Source organism: Sus scrofa, chromosome 3 (assembly GCF_054392235.1).
Source record: "Sus scrofa isolate SSC_HxYL_T2T_F1_AM1 chromosome 3, Sscrofa_HxYL_maternal_Yorkshire_Landrace_v2.0, whole genome shotgun sequence".
Lineage (NCBI taxonomy): Eukaryota > Metazoa > Chordata > Mammalia > Artiodactyla > Suidae > Sus > Sus scrofa.
In genome coordinates this window covers 140,322,854-140,330,145 of record NC_139385.1, presented here as the reverse complement: position 1 = coordinate 140,330,145, position 7,292 = coordinate 140,322,854, and the positions used below count along the sequence as shown (strand labels likewise).

The window sequence follows — 7,292 nt, the reverse complement described above, 5'->3', positions numbered from 1 at the left end:
ACAGGTTCATTTCACGTGTGTGCTGTAAATGCCTCTGACAGACTTGGAAGGCTGTCTGGTGTGCTGTCGGGGGAAAGATGAAGTGAATGGTGGCTCTCCATAATCAATATCCAATATCACCTATTGCAAAATCATCGAAGAGACCGTTTCAAGAATCCTTGGCTCATAACGAACGAGACTATGAAACAAACGGAATAAGGAACTCTAATTGGGTGCAATTGGTGACGCGTTTCTACCTCTCCTCATCAATCTGGACACGTGGTGAGAACCAGCACCCTGGGCTAGGACCCCAGGTCTGGGGTGACTACAGCTCTGACACAAGCAGGTGGTATGTAGGCACAGCCTCCCCTCTGGGAGCGTGCATCAGTGTTTCCTCAAGGCACTGTGGCCCCCTTAGTTTTCCCGCGGTGGCATGCTCGCCTCCATCTCAGCGCCTGACACCGCTCATCGCACCCGATCTTGTCCATGCTGGTTTTTCCACTAATGTCTGAACTTTACAAAGGCAGGAAAGCAGGGGTTCTTTCTTCCCTCTGCAGCTGCAGAGCCTAACTTGGTGAGGGCGTATATTTATTGACAAATAAGGAACAAAGATGAAGTGAATACACCCATGGATGATTAAAAGAGTAAATAAACAGACAAGTGCATCAAGGAAGTCAAGAAAGAATTGAGACTACGTCTAAAAGCTCACTTCACATTATCGGAGATCACCATTTTGAAAACAAAAGCAAATCAACGATCATGACATTGATAACGATGACAATAACTGTTCACTGTTGAACACACACCGTGAGCCCAGAAGTGTTCTAAGAGCTTTGCATCGCTCACGCCACTCAATGCTCCCCGCCTTTCCAGAAAGGAAACGTCCTGTTGTGGATGAGGAAGCTGAGACACAGAGAGGCGAAGTATCGTGCAGAGCCGGGCCGTCTGGCTTCAACGTGGATCTCTCACCACTCCGTTAGAGCCTACCTCTCAATTTGTGGAGCCCTTCTCTGTGACATACCTCTGGGTAGCAGTGGGTGAGCTGGGATCTGGCCTGAGTAGGTGAGTCCATTCCTTCCCCTTGATGACAGTTGTGAAGTTGACACTGGCCAGGACTGTCTAAGGTGACCTTCAAGATTCACGGACTCAGTTCTTGAGATGTGTGGCCCAGTCTTTTGGCTTGTCCAGAGTCCCCTTCCCTCTGGGGTATGGGGCAAATACTGTCCCTCCCCAGCAGGCACAAACAACACCATCACCCGCTCACGTTGGGCTTTGTGATTTCTCAGGGAACAGCAGAGAGTTCAGCTGAACAAAGCAATTCTGTCATAAATCTTGCTAATTCAGATTGGGTAGGGCATTAGTCATTAAGCACTGGTAAATGACCAATTTTCCATCACAGCTGTTTTGCAGCTACATTTGAATGCAGAGCACGGTCTTTCAGGCCCACGTAGCAATAAAATTTGCAGTTTCTGGTGGTAATATTCACTTTGCTATCAGACCCCCTTAACGACCAATTTGGACAGAGATCATTGGCAACTTCTGGTCCCTCCCTGGACAACTAAGGAGAAGCAATTACCATTTAATTTCAGGGAATGACTTTTTCAATTTCAGGGAATGACTTTTTCAACTCATGTAAACTTCCATTCTTCTCCACGTTAACTTGGAAACAAGACTAGGCATTTCACAAGCTGCCTTTTTTCCCCCATAGTGCCAGGTATGCAATGATTGGGAAACATCAAAGCAGCTTGTAAAAAAAGAAAAAGGCAGCAATCTGGAGAATGAAGACAGAAACGCATAAAATGATCAGACGTGCAGAATGCTAATAAAAAGATTCCTATTTTGACCATCTTGTTACTTGTTGGGGGGAAAAGAAGGGCTTTCTCTGAAGCCTGGGATGAAATTATCCACACTGAGAAGGAAAACCTTCTCTATAGGTGGAAAAAGGAGAGACCAGTAAACCCGACCGTGTCATCTGCTGTTCTTCCCTCTCCCCAGGCACTTCCTGTGAGAGGTCACTGATCATCTTGAGACCCCCGGCGGGAGAAATGAATTTTCCACCAAACTGAACTTATTAGGTAAAATTTGTTTTCTCCTGAGATTAAATACTGCCCAGTGGTCAAAACCAGGCGATGGAATCGAGCCAGTGGTTTCAGCTTGGGCAGTGTGTTTGCCCCCACAGGACCTTTCGCCGTGTCTGGAGATATTTTTGGTTGTCACACTGGGGAAGGTGGTGAGATGCCACTGACATCCCAGGAGTAGAGGCTGGGGAAGGTGGTGAGACGCCACTGACATCCCGGGAGTAGAGGCTGGGGAAGGTGGTGAGACGCCACTGACATCCCGGGAGTAGAGGCTGGGGAAGGTGGTGAGACGCCACTGACATCCGGGGAGTAGAGGCTGGGGAAGGTGGTGAGACGCCACTGACATCCGGGGAGTAGAGGCTGGGGAAGGTGGTGAGACGCCACTGACATCCCGGGAGTAGAGGCTGGGGAAGGTGGTGAGACGCCACTGACGTCCCGGGAGTAGAGGCTGGGGAAGGTGGTGAGACGCCACTGACATCCCGGGAGTAGAGGCTGAGAATGCTGCTGTCATCTCAGATGCATGGACAGCCCCGTCACAAACTCTCCCCTCCCCACGACAAAGAAGGATGCGGTCCAAAATATCCACGGAGCGAAACAGAGAAACCTGAATTAAACAAACCTGCACCTGTGATCGGCGTCACCACTTACAGACTATGTCTGACCTGACAGCACATCCTTCAACTTAGCTGAGCCTCAGTCTTCTTACCCTAAATCAAGGAGGGTGAGTAACCTTCCCTCATTTGAGTGGTCGTGAAGGATAGGAGAGAGTTCATGAAAGTCAAGGGCCTAGGACACTCCCAGCACCCTGGAAATGCCCTGCCCGTGGGAGGCACTTTAAAAATATTTGTCGAGTTCCCATTGTGGCTCAGTGGTTAATGAATCCGACTAGGAACCATGAGGTTGCCAAGTTCGATCCCTGGCCTTGCTCAGTAGGTTAAGGATCCGGTGTTGCTGTGAGCTGTGGTGTAGGTCACAGACGTGGCTGGATCCTGTTTTGTTGTGGCTGTGGTGTAGGCTGGCAGCTATAGCTCTAATTCAACCCCTAGCCTGGGAAACCTCCATATGCCACAGGTGCAGCCCTAGAAAAGACAAAAAAAAAAATTGTTGAATAAGAACATGGAACTTCTCTCCCTAAGCTCCTGTAAATCCAGCACATGGCAAAGAACCCTGAGGTATCAACAGGCTTTGAATTAGAAACAAGAGCGTTCAAGTCATGTTATGCCCCAGGAGGATCAGAAACCACCCTTCTACCCAACCGGAATCCGAGGCCAGAAGAACTCATTTTCAGAAAATAATCATTATCCATTTGATAATCTAATTGACTCTGGTGGCTGCTTTTATAAAGTGATGGGGCCAAAGGCTGCCCCCAAACCATCCAACGTGTGGACGCAGCACATCCAATGGCCTGTGTGCAGCCAGCTCCAAGCTTGACGACTTCATCAAGCCCCTCGTTGTTCAATCCAGGGTCGCGCTGGGTCCATATGCCACCTGTATTAGAAAGAACAGCTACTTCGCAAGCAACTGTGAAAATGTCTGATTCTTTGAGAAAGCTGTGGCATGTCTGGGAAGGCTGCTTGTTGCAATGTTATTTATTACAGAAGAAAAAACTGGAAGCATCAGAAACAGCCGGCAATAGGAAATTGATTAAATACATTGTATTGAGTAGCAATTAAAATCACATATCTGAAAATTATTTATTACAAGGCAACTATTCATTATATATTTATGAATAAAAACATGTATTTGTTATGATAGGAATTTTTAGAGATTATACTTACACAGGTCTAGAAATATAAATAAAAAATAGACATAAATAGTAGACTATCTAAAAGGATGGAAAATATGAAAGGAGACAAACATAAACAAATAAATGGACAGCTAGATACACCAGCAGTTGTTTTTAGGTTGAAGGAATTATGAGATATGTGTTTTATTCTTTAGCCTTCTCATATTTTTCAAATTTTCCACAAAATGAACACACGTTACATTTATAATCAGAAAAAAATTAAGACATTACAATTATATTATTCAAAAGAATCCACAAGTCTTGGGGGGAGGGGGAGGAAGTGGGACGGATTGGGAGCTTGAGGTTAACAGATGAAAACTACTGCTTTTGGAATGGATTAACAATGGGATCCTGCGGTGCGGCACTGAGAACCACGTCTAGATACTTACAGTGGAGCACGACAATGGGAGAAAAAATTATGTGTACATGTATGTGTGACTGGGTCTCCATGCTGCACAGTGGGGAAAAAAAAGGGTGTTGGGGAGGAAATTTTAAAAAAAGTATTCACACATCAACAGGGAATTTCGGAATATAAATCTCTCATTTTCTTTTCGGAAGAGTTTGGGATAAGTAAGCAAGTCCTTTCCAAGAAGGTAAGGAAGTGAGTAGGAAAGAGCAAAAGTGGTGAAACCAGTGAAGAAACAAAGAGGGGCTTAGAATCAGCACAGTGGATTCTGGTCCAGGCTGCCCAAATACCGCTGTGTGGTCTTTGGCAAACGACTCTTCCCCGTCAAAATGAAGAACAGTGCAGGGTTCTGGCACATCGGTTAAATATGCAATTAGGGCAGAAGTGCTTTTTCTTCGAAACAATCCCAAGAAAAAGCCCTGAGTTTATAAGAATGAATCCTGGGTTCAAATTCTGGCTCTCGCTTCATTAGTATTTGAACTTGGCCAGGTCACCTAGCTGCTGTAGGTTTGTTTCCTTATTCAAAAGTGGTCACCACCATCTTACGGAGTCTTCTAAGTTCAAAGGCACAGTATATGTGTATATACAAAGAGGCAGGTACTTTAAAATGTATGCCTTAAATTTTCACTTTGAGTCCAGAGATGCTCTTTCTGAAATGGGGATCGGTGATGGCTACGGTTAAAATGCTTGTTGAGAATCCTCAGAATAAAAAGTGTACAAAATATCATAGATGTGTGGATATATATAATAAAATGTTATGAACTTGTATAAAATCTCTTGATCAAATGATAAATCTAAAACTATTTTAGCACAAAGGTCTTACGGAGATGCTGTGCTTATTACATTTGTGTATGGAAAGTTTTTTTTTAATTAAAATTGGGGCAGATTTTCTGAGATGCACACAGATACTTGGGTGAGCAATTATACTGGAAATCCTGTGGCGAGGCCCTGAAAGCCTGGGCTGCAGCGTGGCGAGGTTTGGACCCCATAAGACGGGCTTCTTCCATCTTTCTCTTCGCCAAAAAGAGAAATACAGTAGGCAGAAGGTTACAGAAAAAAAAAATAAAGTAAAATAAAATTTGAGTTTGTGATAATCACATGAAGTCGTGAACATCAAGGTAAGAAAATCATAACAGCTTGATTCCTGTATTGTCCGGCACTCCCAGCAGAAAGTACAGCTCCTCCCTTTCTTGGGTGGGCAGTTGGGCTGTTACCCACAGGTACTTTAGAAGCTCAAAGACAATGTAAATATAAACCACTGTGTCCTACTTGCCGGAGAGCAGGGTGTAACACAGGTCTCAGCTGTTTAAATGTTCCATTAACTGCCCTGAGACTCAAGGTCCTCAGGCACCATTTCTTAGGAACATCTCCTGAACCTCCTGGGTGTTTTTGCTGCTGGAATGTAGGTCATCGTCGAGGCTTCCTTCTTATTTTAGAGATTGATATCAGAAGTGGAGGCCTCTCCACCACCTCCCAAGCAAGTGCTCCAGAGCCCCCAAGGCGATGCATCTGGACCCAGACTCTTACTTTAGGCCACACTCAAGTTTTTTGGAGGGTTCATTGGACCAGGCACCCTGGTTCTTCAAGCTGAGACATGGAAGAGTCTTTCCCACAGAAGCCAGCTCTGCAGGAGTGCACCAACTTCAGCCTGCCTCCCAGGAGAGCTGCATCTGGGTAGGTTTGGGGATTTACCTCCTCGGGGAAAATGACCCACATTTTCCTTTGAATGGAAGATCCTCTACGGGGAGTAGGCCACTGCTGTCTCTCCTGATATCCAGTGGTGTTCCTACTGAGGAGTCTCATCAAACTTCTCTTCCAGGAAAACTTGGTCAGAGCCTCCCCGGGCAGTGTTGTTGTACGAAGAGCTACATTAAGTTGATGGCTCAGTGTGTTATCACTGAATCTTGGGGTGAATGGCTTGGGCCTTTGGTTCCTGCTTTCTCAAAAGAGTTCAGTTATGTAAATTTGCCTCCACTAAGAGGCCCTGGACTAGATTCTGTAAAAGCAGGATGTGGGATGTCCCACACTGAGGGGGGTTCAGTGACTAACCCCCAGAACCTCCTTTCTAGGATGGAAGCTACAGTGATCAGAGAAAGTGGGAAACCAACACTCCATCTAATTCTTGCTTGTATTCAGCTCTTGAGAGCAAATCCAACAGGCACAACTAGCCTATGAAGAATTTAGACCCCCTTTCCTGGGATACAGGTGGGATAGAGATGAGAAAAAGGACCAGTTAGGTAGATGTCCTCTGAAATCCTATCCTTTGGAGATAAACTGAATCCCTTCAAATTCTGGCTCCTGATAATCAAAACTAAATTTGAAAGCGCAAAGCTAAGATCTGGGCAATGACTTTCTCTCTGACGTGCTGCTCTAACCGGTAGGGGCAGTGGAGAGATATGGAAGGAAACGATTTATTTATTTTTTTCTTTTCTTGCTTTTTAGGGCTGCACCTATAGCATATGGAAGGTCCTAGGCCAGGGATCAAATCAGAGCTGCAGCTGCCGGCCTACACCACAGCTCACAGCAAAACAGGATCCTTAACCCAATGAGTGGGGCCAGGGGTCAAACCTGCATCTGCATGGGTACTAGTTGGGTTCATAACCTGCTGAATTGCAATGGGAACTCCCGAGAGAGAAACAATTTAAATCACACACTTTAATTTCAGATACTACCCCCAATGCTCCTGCATATATACTGTACAGTATTATTATCTTCGTAATCATCTGTAAGTGGTACAGTGACCTCCATAAAGAGGAGTTAGGGAGCACCCCATCCTCCTTGAATGACCTTGGGGTCATTCTCACCAGAGCATAAACGTCGGTTCAACCTCAAGCTTTGTCAGCTCTGTCTCTGTGGGTACTGGGACAAGAATACCTATGTTAAATCTAAAAACAAGCCATTCAGTGTTTCTCTTTAAAGTCTCAGTGTTGTGTACCATAAGTATCGTAACAGGTGTTCTATGAATATAGTAAAGTGTATACTCATTAACTCTATGTAAATTCGATTATATTTTTTAAGTTACCTATTACCCAATCCCTAATCA

The 7,292-nt window shown here is 45.1% G+C and overlaps 1 long non-coding RNA gene across 1 annotated transcript in view; it reads right to left on the bottom strand.

The window, feature by feature from the left end:
- Positions 1 to 3,697: 3,697 nt before the first annotated feature.
- Positions 3,698 to 7,292, bottom strand: part of LOC146404982 (uncharacterized) — a 48,479-nt gene continuing 44,884 nt past the window's right edge. Inside the window, exon 10 of the long non-coding RNA XR_014839837.1 lies at positions 3,698 to 5,262. This is a non-coding gene — a long non-coding RNA (uncharacterized LOC146404982). The remainder of the gene's footprint in view (positions 5,263 to 7,292) is intronic.